At 42.8% G+C, this 19,813-nt stretch overlaps 1 long non-coding RNA gene across 1 annotated transcript in view; it reads right to left on the reverse strand.

Moving 5' to 3' along the window:
• The window catches only part of LOC148512642 (uncharacterized), a 92,651-nt gene extending 75,727 nt beyond the window's left edge, over nt 1-16,924 (reverse strand). Inside the window, exons 1-2 of the long non-coding RNA XR_015880182.1 lie at nt 16,881-16,924; nt 14,025-14,090 (exon numbers count right to left, since the gene is read on the reverse strand). This is a non-coding gene — a long non-coding RNA (uncharacterized LOC148512642). The remainder of the gene's footprint in view (nt 1-14,024; nt 14,091-16,880) is intronic.
• Between the last annotated feature and the right edge of the window lie 2,889 nt (nt 16,925-19,813).

The following is a 19,813-nucleotide window of genomic DNA, read 5'->3' on the forward strand; positions in this document are numbered from 1 at the left end:
GGGACTGTGAGATCTGGCACTTATTGCTGGCCGTACCTATTAGGTGAGTGGTCGATTCTGCGAGCAGCAGTCCTCACCCCTAACTATAGTGACCAGGTAACAGGAATGCAGGAATAACAATGGGACCCGGCATCCACCGCCGATTATACTTACCATGTGAGCGAACACACTCACACATAGCAGCTCCCTGGACACGATCACTGACAGCGGGTGGTGACGACAATTGCTAAGTCTGGTTCTATTTACCATCTCACGTGCAGAGGCAAGACAAAAATTGCAGCTATTTACAACAATTGTAACCATATTTAAATGGAACTTTTTACTGGAGCAGCTGCCCATTAAGGGCTAGGAAAACATCACTGGAGTTTCCTAAAGGAGTAGCTAGAATTAACCCTGATTGGATACATTGTGTGTATTGCAGTGAAACATTGATATATACACTTGCCACTTTTAATTCTATACCTCATATAGAGAACGAGGGGTATAATAGAGATAATTGGAGATTCTGATTCACACTATTGTGGAGTACACAGCTGATGCTCCATTTATATTTCTACTTGTGTAAGAAGTTTTATGAATTGTTTTTTTATTTTATTTTTTAATTTTTCTGCAAGCAGAATAGGCGATTGTGGTCATTTATAAAATACTGATTGTATTATTGAATCATTATTTTTGAGACTTGAGCTATTTATTGATGGCATTGCACCTTATTTGATATCAGTACAGGATTATTACAGTCCTTCTATCAAATGAGAACATTTTAAAAGTATTTCTCTTTTTTTATTGCAAAGATATATTATTATACTGTACTTGCATTTGGTGCATCTCTTGGGCCCTGGAAAAGCTATTGGCGCTATTTTTATATATATATATATATATATATATACTGTATAATGGAAAAGGGTCCGGCACTCACCAATAAGTCCGTTCAGCGTGCCTAGGAATACGCATATAGATAAGAGGTGGAGGGCACTCAGCAGATCTCAATGCAAAAATAGTATCACACCAGACAGAGCCGGTAATGGTAGTCTACTACAATCATTACTGGCTCTGGGCCTGATTCAGAGCCGCTCGTAAACGGCCGCTCGTTCGCTCTGAGCGATGTTTGCCCAACTGCGCATGCTTACGGATCGTAATACGCATGCGCGAACCAGTCAGTGCGGTCGAAAATCGTTTGTTCGCTAAATAGCGAATGCCTGCTATTTTGAGTGACAGAATGAGGCGTATGTGGGTGGTAATAGGGGATGGTGCTTGAAAACGGGGAGTGGAGATCAGAACGCAGGCGTGCTTAAAGGTCAAAACGGGCGTTTTATGGGTGTGCATAATTAATACAGCAGCGTCATTGACCACGTCACTGGTTTATTTTATAGTCAGAACTGCTCGCAAGATTGTGGTAGGAAAAACCAACCACAAGAATAGCGAGCAGTTCATACGCTGGTCGATGTACTCGATTAATCTAATAAATAGCGGACATGACGTAGGATGCGAGCGGCCAGGGGGCGTAGTTTTCAAAAAAACGACCGCATGTTTTGTACGCTCGTTGAGACATAGAGGCGTGAACTGACCGCAAAGAGCGAACGGTTCATTTGAATAGCCACCCCTTTTTTGTGAACGAGCGAGCGCAAATAGCGTCCGGCTCTGAATCAGGCCCTCTTTCTGGTGTGTTACTATTATTGCATTGAGACCTGCTGAGTGCCCTCCACCTCTTATCTATATATATATATATATATATATATATATATATATATACGTTATCTGACGAAGAAGAAGAGATTTAACATTGACTTTCATTGTCATATTTCTAAACTCCTCACCAAATAGCTTTGTATTATGACTGTTTGGTTTTCCCTCTAATCAACTGAATGAGTGCAGTTTGACCGGTCTATTTATTTATTACCACTTATTTATATAGCACACATATTGTGCAGCGCTTTACAGAGAATATTTGGCCATTCACATCTGTCCCTGCCCCAGTGGAGCTTACAATCTGTATTCCCTACCACATCCGCATACACATACACTAGGGTTAATTTGTGTTGGGAGCAAATTAACCTACCAGTATATTTTTGGAGTGTGGGAGGAAACCGGAGCCCCCAGAGGAAACCCACGCAAACACAGGGAGAATATACAAACTCCACACAGTTAGGGTCATGGTGGGATTTGAACCCACAACCTCAGTGCTATGAGGCAGTAATGTTAACCATTACATCGGCTTTGCTTCCCCAGTGCTGTGCTGTCTATCTTTTTGCCCAAGTTTCCTGATGATCCAGTTGCTCAATGGTCACTCCTGGATCACTTTGTATGGCACTGAAATACCAATCAAGGATGGAGCAGTGGAAAAATGGTGCTGTATAAAAAGCACTGTGCAAAGCTAAATAAAACATGTAATATTAAAATATCCCTGCACTGCACACATTCTCGTAACACTTTCAGTTTTCATGGGGTGACAGGCATTTGCTCATTAAATTCTTAAACCCACTGCCCTAATAAAAATGTTTTTTGTAATTTCTTATAAGTGTGGTCACATTAACAGCTGGGAAAAATCCCTATGAATCAGCCACAAAATGAGGAAGTGTCCTGAGACTGCTTGCTGCATTGGAAACCTGGAATCCTGCCTGGAGGTTGCACAGGTCTAAACATGATTTTCTGTATATGTAATACACACCTGCTCATATACAAAAATACTAGTCTCTCACCAACCTACAGTACATATTCTCTGCTAACCGGATTGCAGTTTTCCTGTCCCATTCGGGAAGCAGTTTCTCAACAAAGTCTGTTTATTTTCTTGAAGGTTCCAAGAATATGAAGAAACATACTGACCACAAGGTTGGGGAAGAGCGGTAATAAAGGTAGTGGAGGGGAAAGAGAGCAAGGCGGTTTTCAATATGTAGCATTTCTACATAATTGAATATACTTTTATTAATATATATAGATTAATAACAGCTTCTTGTAGTGAATGGTATGTTGTAGAACAATGTTTTCGTTTGCAATTAAGTCTAATAGTTTAAGCTCCTAACAAACCAACTAATTAGAGAGATGTCACAAAATGTCACAGATTCCTTACCCTAATCCTTGGCCACGATACACCAGTTACCCCAGTACATTTTGCTCCAACTATATGTGAAAGAGTCAGCGAGAGAAAACTTTATAGTACAATGTAAAAGTAAAGTGTCTCAAACTTATTGGTAATAGAGACATCTACGAGGGTATTAAAATGATGACACTTGCAGATTTAACACACTGATAAATAAGTACGTGACATCAATTTTATTGCAATGATAATCTAATTGAGGTTGGACAGTGAATAAAAATGATTTGTAATAAACTGTACCCACTGCATACAGTGTGTGGAGGACACCAGTTTGTGTGCTCAGGGCCTGATTAAAACATTTTGAAAAACCAGAGGAATCTGCATCAATAACGTTGCTAACCGGAGTGTTTGCCCAAACTGAGCATGTGCAGTATCTATGGCGCCATCCGGCCTGTGAAGGTCAGGTGTAAACACTGAGGGGCCTATTCATCTAAACATAATTATCACTTGTGATAATTATGGTTTGAACTCGCTGCGAATTCAAACACAGTTTAGGAGGCATTCATCATGCCTCCTCCCCTAAACTTTTACTGTCATTGTAAAGCTGCCCCCGTGGCCGCCATAGCCTCCCTCCCCCCCACTGAGACCTGCTGCATGCACCAAGTAGGTTCCCCACCGCAGCCGCCGGAGACTGTGTGGCCCCCTTCCACTGCTGAAACCTGCTGCACCGAGTAGGCCCCCTGCTGCCGCTGCTGTGCGGGGCACCTACTCGGCTAAGCTGCTGCTGCCAGAGACCTGCCCAGTGTAGGACCGCCGCTGACCCCGCTGGCCGCTGCTGCTGTGCCCACTCCTGGCCCCGGCTCAAAGAAGGACTGCTCTGGGAGCCGAGAGGGAGCATCAGGCAGGTAAGAGGACACAGCAGGGAGGGATCTTTTCAGATCCCTCTGCTGCATTGGATGCTGTACGCCATCTCAGGGACTTCATCAGAACTTGATGAATTTCATAATTTCTACATCCCCATACTATAGTATGGGGAATGTGGAAGTTATTGATGCACATTTGTAACCATGAGATATCTGTGATATCTCCTGCGTTATGTGAATGATTTCACAAAAAAATACAGTGACAAGTGCCCCACTCATGCGCCGACCGGCCACCGCTGCTACCCCCTGGCGCTAAGCCCCACCCCCGTCGCCAAGCCCTGCCCCCCACGATCACGGATCCCCCGCAACCCCCCCCTCTCCCTTAATTACACTTACCTGCATGATCCGGGCTCCAGTGATGTCCTCCATGTCCTCCGGTCAGCTGACATCCCATACTGCACTGGGACCCTGTCAGGTGACAACCGGGCCGCAGTGCAGCATGGGAGACCAGCTGACCAGAGAGAGGACATCACCAGTCCCCCGAACTCCAGTCCCTGGAGTCAGGTAAGTTTGTTTTTTTTTTACTTTCTTTTGCAGTGATCAGCATGCGGTCTGTTTAGACCACACAGCTGATCACTGGGGCCAGCTGCGGGCTCTGCTCTGCCCGTTATAGTGGAGCAGAAGTCCGGTAACCGGGGGAGACCCTGGATAACGCCACCTCCAGGTTCAAGTACAACACATTCATCATTGTTATCCTCATTATTATCAGATCCACAAATATCCTCCTCATCCACTTGCACACTAGCAACTACCACAGTTACCATTCTCAAATTCAAGATCATCATCTTCCTACTCTTCCTCTTATTTATAAATGATAGAGAAATTGTGATAGGAGACTGTTTTACAATTTCTGAGATGTCAGACTCACACATAGCACTCATGGACACCGTAAAGCACCTGAACGACGGTCATACCCAGCAATGCAATATAACAATATACTGCATTGCAATACACAGTACACAATCCATCATACGACAACGCCGGCAGCACAGATGGTGTAATGGTTAGCATTACTGCCTCACAAAACTGTGCAGAGTTTATATATTCTCCCTGTGCTTGTGTGGGTTTCCTCCGGGTACTCCGAATTCCTCCCACACTCCAAAAATATACTGGTAGGTTAATTGGCTCCCACCAAAAATTAACCCTAGTGTGTATGTGTGTGCATGTATGTGGTAGGGAAGATAGAGTGTAAGCTCCACTGGGGCAGGTACTGATGTGAATGGATTAATATTCTCTGTAAAGTGCTGTGGAATATGTGTGTGCTATATAAATAACTGGTAATAAATAAATAAATATCATTACATGCTTCATGTAACAACACCATCGTCCCATTAGACATGCACAACATCCAATGGGATGATACAATGAAAATGGGTGAAAACAACGGGTGAAAATAATGGATTGGGGATACACACTATACTATGGTAGTGCAGATTGGTCAGAAGTACCAATATTATATAATATATCGTCTAGTGTGTACCCAGCTTTGGGCTTTCCTTTTGATTCTGTGAATGCCCAATGTCTTCTCCAGCCTCATGTCTTTTCCAGGCACTGATGTGGCTGTTTTCATGGTGAAACATCGGCACTTGCATGGGAAGTTACAGGAGATGTGTTGGGCACTCACTTTTGCACTGGGAATACTAGAATGTTTATCTGGTGTAACAGGACTACTACTAGAAAAAAGTGGCCATTGTCTAAACCTTTCATTGCCTCTGAAGGTGGTACAGTATATGGCTGGGATTTTAGCAATTTTCTTCTTTTTGTTTACTACATCACCATATTCATCAGTAACTTTTCCCTTCATACTTAAATCAAGAGCTTATGTTTTCTTTGAAATTGTCAGATATTGTTTTGCTTCCACAATATCATTCCAAATCAAATGAACACAATAGGCACAATAGGTTAATTAAAGAAAACTCTTTTTCTGTTTTTAGTCATTTTTTGTGTGTTGGTCAAACACCCACAGTACCCTCTATTTCTGCTGCTGCCCTCAATATATAGATTTTTTTGGGTGTGTGTGTGGGGGGGGGAGGGGGGTGGAAGGGTCTTAGGGAGGGGATATTTGGCAACCACCCGCAATACTTCTGTGACAGAAGTACCCCATTATTTTGCAGTTGATATAAAAAAAAGTGATACTAGACCGCTGTACATTGAAAAGGAAATATGATTAAACAATTGGATGTTTCAATGAGGAAAGTCTTTGATTTTTTAGGGTGTTAGAAATAACACAGTCCGACATCCACAGAAGCCTTTTGCTATCAGATATAGGTGAATATACTCCCTGTCAACCATCAATACAAGAATGAAATGCTTTATGAGTTTTGATTTCACTGGAAGAGATGCTTCTTAAAAGAAACTGGGGTGGCGCTAAAAATAGTGAAACAAAACAAGCTGTCTGCTTTTTGACACAATCCAATCCATCCACTACATTTTAATTGCTCACCCTCTGTTATCCTCTTTCCCAACCCTCTCTCTTCTTTGGTTTCTTATCTTGTCTGTCTCATTCTGTCTAATCTGTTTCACTCTGTCTATCGCTCACTTTTCCTGGACTGCACCTAACCACCCTCTCCCTTATATTGCTAAGATGGCACCTGAGACCAGGAGGGAAGAATTTACATATGATCCAAAACACACAAGATCAGACATTTACAGAAAAATAAAAATGTTTTCCTTGTTCTGACATTCGATTTTGGCGGGAGGAATCATGTTCCAACTTTGTTTGACCAGATGTCCTTAAACTCGGTTGTGTCAGATTTGTCAAAATAGAAATTGGCTAGAGAAAACAAGTTTTTCAGTCGCACAGGATATTCCTTATTAGTACATTGAAATAACAGACCCCTAATTTATCAATCACCAAAAAAAAAAATCAAAACTGGGGGGCACCACCACGGACAAATAATGTAAACATAGCAATAAGGAGAAAGAAAGAATTGTCAAATGTGGTGCAGAAATGAATAATACATTAAAACATAACCTTTAATATTTCCTATTTAATATTCATAAGCATATATTAAAGCTAGCAAAATCAAACAGAGATAGAAGAACATGTGGAAAAAGTTCAGAAAAGTGATTCAAATATACTGCACACTATGGGCCTGATTCAGAGCCGGACGCTCTGACCAGAGCGCTCGCTCTGAATCAGGGCCCTCCTCCATTAAAATGGAGCGTCCTCCTGGACGCTCATATAGCTGTGGGTCACCACCCACAGCATATACGAGCATCCAAAAAGATGGTCACGATGGTCTTGACCATCGCGACCATCGGACTTGCGAGGGAAACCCTGCGGTCGGGTTTCCCAGCCACAAGCCCTGGAGTGATTTTGGCTCTATCAGATGGCACGCCCCCGGCACACCCACCCAAAGGGGGCGTGCTGTCAATCAACATCGACAGCACGCCCCCTTTGGTGCGAGACCCGGAGCGATGGGAAGCCCGTCGCTCGCCGGGTCTCGCACATGCGCACGATGGAGCTCCCTCCATCGTGTGCATGCGCAGTGGGGAACATCGACCCACTTGCGAGCGTACTGCCGCTCGCGAGTGGGTCTGAATGACCCCCTATATGTCCTCTTGAATGTTTCATTAATAAAGTTTTGCTTACAAGAAAATGGTAGTGTCCCGTGTATTTATAATGTCGGTAATTATTTTCAAAATGGCGTCTCCTATATATATATTGATATATATGTATGTTATTCCAAAATGCTTTATAACCTGCTAGTGCATATTAATAAAGAACTCTCTTATTCCAGGTAATGACTTTCAGGGCTTGATAAGTCATTAACTGGAATGAGAGTGAGTTCTTTATTAATACGCACTAGCAGGTCATAAACCATTTTGGAATAACATACGTATATATATAGGAGACGCCATATTGAAAATTCTTCTATCTCTGTTTTATTTTGCTGGTTTTAATATTTGCTTCTGAATATTAAATAGAAAATATTAAAGGTTATGTTTTAATGCAGTGATGGCGAACCTTTAGAGACCGAGTGCCCAAACTGCAACCCAAAACCCACTTATTTATTGCAAAGTGCCAACATGGCAATTTAATCTGAATACTGAGGTTTTCCCCATAGTTATGCCCAGAGTTCATGTTCTACAATATAATTATGCCCCAAATCATATTATGCCCCAAACCATATAAAGCCCCATAGTTGTGCCCCCAGTTCATGTTCTGTAATATAGTTATAATATATTATGCCCCATAGACATCTATACAGCCCCAGCCCTAGTTAACACACACACACACCCCGCTCATCGTGCCACAACCCCGCACCGTCCCTCCGACCCACACTCACCAAATTGAATTGAAGAAAAAAAAAAAGCGTGGCCTCAAGCCACCGGACCCCGCAGCACCCATAACCCGAGACCACCAACCTGATCCGGAGACAGATGTCACCTCCTGTGCTGCTTCCCTCAGCCTGTGCTGTGTAGAGTCCTGGCTGGATGTGTTTAGGCGCACGGAGGGGAGCAGCCCGGCCCGACGTGCTGTGCTGGGGTGATGGCGCATGCCCACAGAGAGGGCTCTGACTGCCCCCTCTGGCACGCGTGCCATAGGTTCGCCACCACTGTTTTAATGGATTCTTCATTCATGTACCACATTTGACAATTCTTTCTTTCTCCTTATTGCAAACTAGAAGTTGCTCACCTCTCTAATTTAAAGAACTATTAAGGTTTGGAGAGTGCACATTTTAGTCATGCTCCCATACTACATAACCTCTTACTGCACAATCTCTTCTGCCATCTACACAAAAATATACCTTTGACACCTTCCAGACAGCAGGAAACTGCATTTTTAAGTGCATTTATGTAAATGTAATCAAACATATTGTACATAAATGTGACATTTGTGATGTTCCCTTACATTAAGACATAAATTATACTTGACGATCTTTATTTGAAGAGGGAACTGTAAAAGTTGTAATAATGAAGAGGATCCCGCTGTTTGCATTGAGTGCATTCCCAATTGGACCAGCAGTGCCACAAATGATCACATACAGCATTTTCACTGGGCAGTTCCCAAAGTTGGTATATGGGCATTTGACAAAATAAAAAGTGTTGCATGTCGACATATTGTGTAATTAGTAAATGAACTTTGTAGGGTGTTTTTGTGAAAGCTGTTACATTGTTTAATCAGCTACTGTAACGTGAAATAACATCCAATGACTAGAATAGAGGGGATCTTTTGTTTTGTGTAATTTATAGCATAAATTAATCTTGAAATAATGTTTTGTTAAATGTAGCAGAAGAATCCTATAGGGAAGAGCTGCAGAACGAAGAGCCCGTCGGCCAGGTCTGACCTTCCAATGCTGTTCTGCAGCTCCCATTTTGCCTGTGGAGCTTAGCAGCTTCTAAACTTCTGCACAGAAATGTGCAGAACTTCAGACAGATTACAATTAGAGAAAAAGGTGGACAGGCTGAAACACATAGGGGTATATTTACTAAAGTAAGAAAATGTAGAAGTGGAGATGTTGCCCATAGTAACCAATCAGATTCTACTTAACATTTAACTAGCACCTTCTAGAAGATAATAGCTAGAATCTGACTGGTTGCTGTGGGCAACATCTCCACTTCTAAAAACACTCTCTTTAGTAAATATACCAAATAAAGACAATAGTAACCCTTATTTATGGAATGGTTTTCATACCTGTCCTAAACATAAGTGAGATCCTCATGTTATAACATTTTGTAACTTATCTACAGTTGGAAATATGATTTATTATTTTCAACAAACACTTGTTATGTTTTTTTGTTTAGGTATACGTATGTTATGCTTGCTGTGGCACATTTTATACTTTAAAAAGTATATGTTATAGTGAGTACATAGGTTTTGTGTTTTCCCATGGCAGGTATAGTGTGTATATTTAAATGTCTTAAGTGTGACCTAACATTTTGATTAATTTTGATTAATTGCAGGGTCCATGTGTAGCTGAATTTTAGTATAGTGATGGGTATGGATTACCTACGTCATTAAAAAGAACTTCCTAATTCTCTCCTGGGTTTATGGCTGTGAATGGCTAATGCTATATTAACTATCTACATCAGTTCTGAATTTCTCACTAGTCACAAGAGGCAGGTGCCAAGGGGCACCATTAGCTGGAGGCAGCACATCAGTCCCCCTGCATCAGAGCTTCCCAGTGCCTTAATTCAGCAGCGGCTATTTGGACACAGAATAAAGACTACATCCCCAATGATGCTTTAGGTGGACTTATGTTTGTTGCCTGTTTAATTTTATACTGAGAATGTTTCAATGCTCTTGATTTTGTATTGTTGCTAAATTCGCTTGAGTATTTCTACAGTTTATTATGCTTAATACTGGATTCATTTTAGAATGGGGCAATGTAAATGTCATCTAATGCTAGTATGTGAGTCATAACTGTAGTGTGAATGTAGTAACGAGTTTTCAGAGTGACTTCTTGGCTTCACAACTACAAATCCTGATACTCGTATATGTAAAGACAGAGTTGGTACAGTGCTTCCTGCATTGTGTTCCCCGCATTGTGTAGAAATAGAATGACAGTTTATCATTTTACAACATGTTTATATTCCACTGGCATGGATTAACAGGGATAGTGTACATAGACTCTAATAAAGGATAAAAAAAAAAAAAGGAACATTAAGGACCTGATCCTGAGTCGCACACTCCTGCCACCGCTTTAGCGTCTTTTGCCGTAGTCGTGTCTGCGACTATATGCTAATACTAGTACACTATCAGCCCTCCCCCTTGTGTAAAGCTTGTATCTGATTGTGCAAAGACTGAGACACCAACTTTGAGCATCTTTAAACACTGTTCTATTTGCTTGTATTGTACTGTAATAATGCCTGGCGCATCTTTAGACGCCACCGTCAATCGCACCATTGAAGCTTGCACCCTATGGCAGATGCAGATTATGGCTTCCAATGTGAGCGCTTAAGCATCTGGGTTTGCTACCACTACAGTGACTCGCCCTTGACACTCCCATAACACGCCCATAAGACGGACCATTTTCGTATGACTGAATAGCCACCTCCCAGGCACCGCCCAGGAAAACTTACCGCCCAGGAACGCCCAGCGCATTTCCAATACATTTCTTATAGTGTGCGTCTCAATTGCAACTGCACTTCCGTGCGTACACATAGTGAATGCATGTGCCATGCAATTTAGATGCACGCACTGTAGCAACATATTGCTCAGCTCTGTGATCAGCGGCACTGCACGCCAATCAGGCCCAACGGGCTGCACTCAAATATTCAAATGTGAAATATCGAGGATAGATAAAATCATTTATCAGGAAATTAAATGTGCACAAATGTGACAAATTGATATGAATCATTCATTAATTCCAGGAATTATATGCACTGTAAAATGTATACATTGTTTTCTGTTGTCCTCTTCTACCATATTACCAATATTTGTCATAGCATATGCTTCACTATGATTATTTCTTTTTTGGACATTGAAAAAAAAATAAAAAAATGTAATCACATATAATCATAAAAATATAGCAACTTGTTGGTCAAAAACAGACTGTTTAAACTTCAATATATGTGCAATAGAGTTTTGTTGCCAAGGATTAATCACAAGCAAAAGTAAAAGTAAAATATGCCAAATACACGTTGCCCCTAAAGAAAACATCAGCTAAACACACATTAACACACATACTGAGTCAACTGTTAAAACAGACTATAGAGCAATCCTGGAGTTACCACAATTATTCTGGATAAAAAATAAAAAAAAAGAAGTAAATAAATATATTATTATTGTTATTGGGGGTCATTCAGACCCACTCGCGAGCGGCAGTCCGCTCGCAAGTGGGTCGATGGTCCCCACTGCGCATGTGCACGACGGAGGGAGCTCCGTCGTGCGCGTGCGTGATGAGACCCGACGAGCGAAAGGACTTTCCTTCGCTCGGAGTGTCTCATCAAAGGGGGCGTGCTGTCGATGGTGACTGACAGCACGCCCCCTTTGGTGGGCGTGCCGGGGGCGTGCCTGCCAGACGGAGGCGTTCCCAAGGGAACGCCTACCGTCTGAAGCCGGCCCCACTGACATCACTAGTGATGTCAGTGGGAGTGATTTTGGCTCTGATAGAGCCAAAATCACTCCTGGCCTTGCAGTTGAGAAACCCAACCACAGGCTTTTACTCGCAGTTCCGATGGTCGCGATGGTCAAGACCATCGCGACCATCATTTTGCACGCTCGTATATGCTGTGGGTGGCGACCCACAGCTATACGAGCGTCCAGGAGGACGCTCCATATTAATGGAGGTGGGCCCTGATTCAGAGCGAGCGCTCTGGTCAGAGCGTCCGGCTCTGAATCAGGGCCATTATTCCTTATCCCGCCACTCCATCCGGTCATCCGGAATCATAACCCCTATGGGGTTGCAAACAAATATCCGTGACTCCGGAGATATCTTAAGTATTCGCGTTGTGAGGTAACTCGCAGCTAATTGGAGTGAGCCCAGAGTCTGCTAGGAGATGCTATGACTTGTAGTTCCACAATGGCTGGAAAACTACAGGTTCCTTACATCTGATGCTGGTAGGAGAAACCGTGGAAAATGTATTAATAATAATAATAATAATAATAATAATAATAAATAATAAATTTAGACCTCTGCATTTGATACATATACATATAACGCTCCTATGCAACACCACAAAAATGCTACAAATGTATACTTCAGCCTTGTTAAAATGTATAAACGGCTGGCTCCATACTAGTTCAAATGCTGAAGCGCCAATGCTCTTTCTCCCTTCCTGCTGCCCAGTGCATTCTTCGCCACTGCCACCCAGGCCCCCTCTCTCTCAGGAAAACTATAAAGACAGCAGGTATGCTGACCCTACCCTGTGCCCCCCCTCTAGTCCAGCCAGCCTTCCCCGCACTGTCCTCCCCCAGTCCAGCCAGCCTTCCCTGCCCACCCCCTAGTCCTGCCAGCCAGCCTGCCTTGCCCCTCCCAAGTTCAGCCAGCCTTCCCTATGCCCCCCCAGTCCAGCCAGCCTGTCTGCCCTGCCCTGCCCCTCCCTCATTCCAGCCAGCCTTCCCTGCGCCCACCCCCCCATGTCCAGCCAGCCAGCCTGCCTTCCCTGCCCATTCCCTAGTGCAGCCATCCTTCCCTGTCCTTTGCTCCCCCCTAGTTCAACCAGCCTTCCCTCCCATTAGCCATCCCCCAGTCCACCCTTCCCAGCCCAGTGCCCCCTCCTTGTCCAGTCTTCCCTGCCCTGTGGCCCCCCCATTAATATCCAGTCTCCCCTGATCTGTGTCACCCTCCTACCCGCCTCCATCATGTCTAGCCAGCCCTGGTTTACGCACCAATTGATGCACCACCCCTGGAATAGCTCCACCCACATCACATTATCCACAGCTCCGCCCAACTCGGCCCTATACTGTGGGGGGGGCTGCCTATTAGTTATTGGTTAGTACTGGGCCCCACAATTTCTGATGACAGCCCTACCTATGCCAGAAACTAGTAAATATCATAATTACTATCATTGTCTATTTGTAAGGTGACACAAATTCTACAGTGCTGATCAGTTGCATACAGATTACACAAATTAAAGAGAATTCTCGTAGTACAACATAATTTTACACGCTACTCTATGAGGCGCAAGGGGATACTGGAGATGTTGGTGGCCATGAGATGCAGTGTTCTGCGGTACTTTGCGGAGATCACTGAGACCTGAATTACCCCCTAAGAGATAGTGCTGGTGACTGTCCTTCATTTGGAAGTTCTACCTGTTCACGGCTTATGAAATATGGCTGTGGGCAAAATAATGAAACAACTAACCAGTTTTGAAACACAGCTTTGTCGAGTCTTACACTCCACATCATAACTTTCTTACAAGGCAAGGTATCAGCACTTAAGTAGCTAATTGCACAATAGGTGTAATTGATTCCAGAAATTATTCAGATTGCCACTCTGTGGTTAGGAAGGAATCTCACCTCCGGTTATTTTAATCCATGATGCATAATTCAAAACAATTGCTTGAATACGAAGTAATTAGCTAAAACTTTCTATAAAAATGATGATGGTACACAACCTTTATTTTGTTACAAATGTAATCTCAGGCTGCACACATACGTCACTTATTATGTACTGTACCTGTGGTGGGCCCAGCTTGAATTTTGCTTAGCCACATGATGATGGAAGCATCTGCATTGTCGACCCCTATGGAGAAGTAAACAAAGCTTTGATATGGAATGCTGGGACAGACCATGGTACAAGGAAACACAGCAAGCAGGGGTCATGTTTCACTGTAGCTTGTTGCCTCAGAGGCAGCCTGAGTCACACTATTTGCGTGAATAGCTGACAATGACCAAGTGCTACAGTGTATTTTAATAAGCTGTAATAATATATTTCTCAAAAGCCTTTTCTATTTTTGTTAGTGATCATGTTTTATGTTTAAAAATTATTAGTGTCTTTCTGGCTACCAAATAATTTGGTGTTACACACAATAAGTAAAAATAGACAAACACATGCATCATAGATGTGTGCAGACACACAGCAACGAATGTGTGACCCCCCCTTCCCTCCCCGCACATAGGCTATCGCAATCTACACCTCCCTGCCAGGGCATAGAGTCACCTAATCTACACCCCTGCACTATCCGTGCTCCCCTCCCAGACATACACAGTCTGCACTCCAATTCTCGCCCTCTCTCAGGACATTTACTCTCAATGCTTAACCCCCCCCCCCCCAAACCCTTCCCAGACAAACACAGTCTTCGATACCACTCTTCCCCCCCCCATCAGAACATACACTACCATCCAACCCCTAAGGGTTGTACGGATGCACACCCTGCGCACCCCTATGACATGCATTTAATCTCCTTTAGGATAAATTGTTATATTCATCAATCCACCTGTGATTGTTAGTTTATACATATTTATGTGTAAAGTTGGGTACACACTATACAATCCATCGTACTGTATATCGTGCCATTGTGGTTCGGAACAATATATCGTATGGTTCGTGCAGTGTGTATGCCTGATCCATTGTTCGCAATGGTCGCTCATCTCATCGTCCCAGCTGCAGTTCTGCACAGTAGATGGGACGATGCAATGAATGACGCAATGATGGTACATGCAGCATGGAATGATACATGTAGTCCTTGTACACCGGATTGTGTAGTGTGTACGGCACGTGCAATGTATCGATACATCACATCATTCTGTCGCTGGGTACACACATTGCATAGTGTATACACAGTTTAAGGTACTTGCTGCAAATAGAAGAGGAGATAACTAAAAAGTGAGAGTTTTTAACAGCGGAGATGTTGCCCATAGCAACCAATCAGATTCTATTTAACATTTATCTAACACCTTTTAGAAGATAATGGCGAGAATCTGATTGGTTGCTATGGGCAACATCTCCACTTCTAAAAACCTGCACTTTAGTAAATATACCTTATAATCTTAAATAAACATAACAACATAAGAAAAAACAAATTGACCGCAACTGTATGAGAAAGAAAATGCAAGCGGTAAGGAAACACCTTTACAAGAGAACCTGTAGCAAGGAGAGGAGTCTATAAATAGAACTCTTACACATTGCTTATTGTTTTATGTTGCATACACACTGGATGATTTTCCTGAACGATATGAACAATAACGCTCAACGATAAATCGTTCATATCGTTCATTTTTATGCAGTGAACGATCGACCAATGACGTGCGTTCCCGCATGAACGATAACGATATCTATGGTCGCTCGTACATGCAGGCCAACTTGGACGATTTTGTCAAGATTTGACTGTAAAGATATGACTTCACTGAAATATCTATCATAGATACAGATGGGCCCAGCTAGTTTGTTGCTCCATATGCCATGTAGCGTGCCATGCATCTCACGCCACACAGTACGCCTTGAGTCGCGCCACACAGAATGTTTTGTAAGGGAACATAGCGTAGCACTGGAAAAAAGTAATAACGTGTAATACAACATTTTGTCCACCAGGTGTCACTTTTCCTAAACTACACAGCGCATGCGTCAGATTTCCAATGCATTTTCTGTATCACCGCCCGATGATTGGCATATTGTAGTACTGCGCATGTCCAGTGGAATCGGTCGGCAGTCACACACAGTGCACCCCAGACTTAGATAATAAAGTGATTTCATGACTTAGAACCTAGCAGTGGGATCTGTTTGAAAGAAGGGTCTCTGGATTACAAACTGACTGTGCATTTTAAGCCGCACACTTGAGGCACGTCGGCGCTGTGGTGGCTGCCAGCTCCGAGAGTTGCAGATGGGATCTCCGGCGCATACCCAGTGGAGCGGCTCCCTACGCCATGTAGCGCCCTGCTAGTTGCGCTATGCTGTGGCATATGGAGTCTCATAGTACTGTGTGTATACCTAAAATCATTTGCCCTGCACTACAGAAGGCTGGAGGGAAATCTATCAGCGATATCTTTGGTTGTGCAGGTTGTACCGTGTGTATGCAGCATAACATTGAAAATGACACACAGATACTAACACTCATACTAATTCCAGCCAGAAGCCTGCTCAGTTCCTTCCCTGAACTCTCTGGCACCTTCTGTTCATCTGATCCCACAAATTGAAGATTAGGTATCTTCGTTCTTCTTATCTTCACAGTCTACTACCTATTCTCTTGATCCTATACTCTCACAAAACTGTCAAACTCTGTCTCCTCTACTTACCCCAACCTTAACTAAAACCTGCAATCTCTCCCTGTCTAATGGTAAGTTTCCATCCTTATTCTAGCAGGCAGTGATTACTCTTATTCTGGAAAAAGAATTCTGACCCTAATTCTCTCTCCAATTACTATTCCTTCTCTCAGCTCCCATGCCCCTCCAAACTTCTTGAGAGACTTGCCTACACCTGCTTTCTTTCCATACATAACCTACTTGTTCCTCTTCAGTTGAGCTTTTGTTCCCAACACTCCACTGACTAAGGTGATCAATGATTTGGTCACTGCTAAATATAAAGGTCATTACTCACTTCTAGTTCATTTGGCTCTCTCTTCATTTCACATTGTGGACCACTCTCTTTTCATACAAACTCTACAATCTCTAGGTCTTCACAACACTATTCTATCACGGTTCTTATCCTACTTATCAAATCGCAGCTTCAGTGTTCACGTCTCTGGATCCCTCCTGTCCGCATCCTTTACAAGTTGGATGAGCACAGGTGGTTAAATTAAATTGACTGAGGTACTAATTAAGTCACCTGTGCTCAACCATGGATATCTCTAAAACCTGAACTGCTGGGGAGTCTTGAGGACTGCATTTGGGAACCTCTGCCCTAACCGGACTTTTACCCATACAATCTATTTTGAATGCAGCAGATAGAAACATAGAAACATACAATTTGATGCCAGATAAAACAAAACCATTTGGCCCATCTAGTCTGCCCTTTTAGAGTTAGGGATGGGTTAGAGGTTTGGTTAGGGTTGGGGGTTAAGGTAGGTTGTTAGGGGTTAAGGGTTGTTTGGGTATTAGTGTTAGGGTATTAGAGTTAGGGGTTAGTGCTAGGAAGTTAGTGTATTAGGGTTAGGGGTTTGTCAGAGTCGTGGGGTTAAGGTTGTTTTGGTATTAGTGCTAGGGTATTAGAGTTAGGGGTTAGTGTTAGGGGTTTCTTAGGTTCGGGGGTTGAGGATGTCTGGTTAGTGTTAGGGTATTAAGGTAAGGGTAGTCCTGGCTGCAGTGACTGCCTGCCAAGCTGTAGTACTGGGGCCTCGGTCCCCAGAGGTCGGCACACAGCCCTGGCTGGAGCTGCCGGAGGGGATCCAGGGCTGCGGTACATAATTTAAAATAGATTTTAAAATGGCGCCATGGCACAAGGCCATCATGGCCACGTGGAGGAGCGGGGGGAGTTGGATCGGATCTGGGACCTGGCCACAACTTCCATACACTATTCTACCCAACTAGCTCTCTTTTTGCAGTCAATACATAACTGTATGTATGTTCCCACTCTGCACTCACACAACCCACTGCCCCCAGGCCAGCATTGCTGTGTGACTAGATCATGTAGCCCACCAAGAACGTGTGCAATCCGGCTGGACTATGTAGCACTTATCCTCATGTATCAAACTCCTATTTCCATATACAGATGTGTCCACATACATCTTACTTCCTTGCGTGTTAAATAGCCCTTCTAGTCGCGCCATACTGTGGTGTGACTCTGTAGCACTGAGCGTCTTTTTGGGCAACTTTTTTAACCTTCAAATGCATCTTATTCGCAAAGCGATGAGAATATTATACACAAGCAGCTTCTGCTGAATAAAATGATATGTGGCATGTCTATATTCTGTGTGTAACCACGGATGCATCTGCATGCAAAATGCTAGGTTATAGTGTGACAGCCGCTGACACAGTAATGTAGCATTTGCATGCAGATACACCCGCAGTCGCAAATAGAAAATAGGCATGCTGCATATCATTGTAATCAGCTTGTACGTCCTATTTGCATCGCTTTGCGAATACGACGCATTTGAAGGTAAAACATTGCACCAAAAAACGCTTGACACTACTGAGTCACATGGTGCTCACACGTTATGTTTAATGCGACTTGTAGCGCACGGAGGTAAGATGTATGTGGCCACACCTGAAGATTGTAAGCTTGCAAGCAGTCTCATCTTATTACTGTTTTGTTACCAACTGAAGCGCAATGGAATATGCTGGCACTATATAAGTAACTGTTAATAAATAAATAAAAGTGATATAAGCAAACATACATATGGACATATGTAGAGCTATAGCAGCTATCACATGAACTCAGGCTGATAACAGTGATACAAGCTAAGTCTCACAATCAGACTGATATATAGGGGTCTATTTACTAAGCTGTGTTAGGAGATAAAGTAAACCATGATAAGGTACCAGCCAATCAGCTCCTAACTGCCGTATCACAGGCTGTGTTTGAAAAATGGCAGTTAGGAGCTGATTGGCTGGTACCTTATCTCCGTTCACGTTATTATCTCCTAAAACAGCTTAGTAAATAGACCCCATAGTGAGTGATATATAGTGATATAGACTAATAGATACATAGAGATAAATGAGTCTATTTGCTAAGCAGTGTTAGGAGACAGAGTGAAAAGTGATAAGAAAGTGATAAGGTGCCAGCCAATCAGCTCCAAACTGTAATTTTTCAAACACAGCCTGTGAGATGACAGTTGGGAGCTGATTGGCTGGCACCTTATCACTTTCTTATCACTTTTCACTCTGTCTCCTAATACTGCTTAGTAAATAGACCCCACAGACTTACATTGAAATGGTCACAGACTGCTACTCATCTATACAGGCTAACACTCAAAGGGGTATTCAATATGAAACGTTAACTTCACTATCGAAGTTAACGTTTCATTTCGGAGTTTTTACCTGCGTTAAAGTATCGGGCGCGCGCCCGCTTATAAAAATATAAAATTAACGAAAACGGGAGTCTCCGAAGTTGGATTTGCGTAAAGTTACGAATTTTTCCTTAAAAAAATTGTAAGACCCCCCTAAAGTTGTAAAAACATGGGGAATCACTATGGGTACCCCCGTTTTAGCCTTTAAATGAGTCGGGGATTTAAATAGCCGCAGCAGGTGTTTTTTTCCCGACATTGAAGAAGTGTTGCAGAAGAGCACTTAGGTTATTTTTTTGGGGTACATGAAAATGGGTACTAGCATATTTTTAAGTTCCTAAAGTAAGTTTTTAAAAATTCTGCATTTGTGCACCTGCCGCTATAATTCTATTCTAGAAAACACCTGCCGCATACTTGCAGAATAGCCCTGAACCTATTTCCCTATTGTTAATCAATTTTTCCCCATTTTTTTTTTCACCCCAATTTTGAAATGAATTTTTTCTGGTGTCCCTATTTTTTTTGGTATTTTTTTTTGACACAGTTCTTTTTTAAATGTCATTCCCAGGGGTGCAGGCTATTTGTTTTAAGC

Source organism: Taudactylus pleione, unplaced genomic scaffold, assembly GCF_031769625.1.
Source record: "Taudactylus pleione unplaced genomic scaffold, aTauple2 ptg000279l, whole genome shotgun sequence".
Classification (NCBI taxonomy): Eukaryota; Metazoa; Chordata; class Amphibia; order Anura; family Myobatrachidae; genus Taudactylus; species Taudactylus pleione.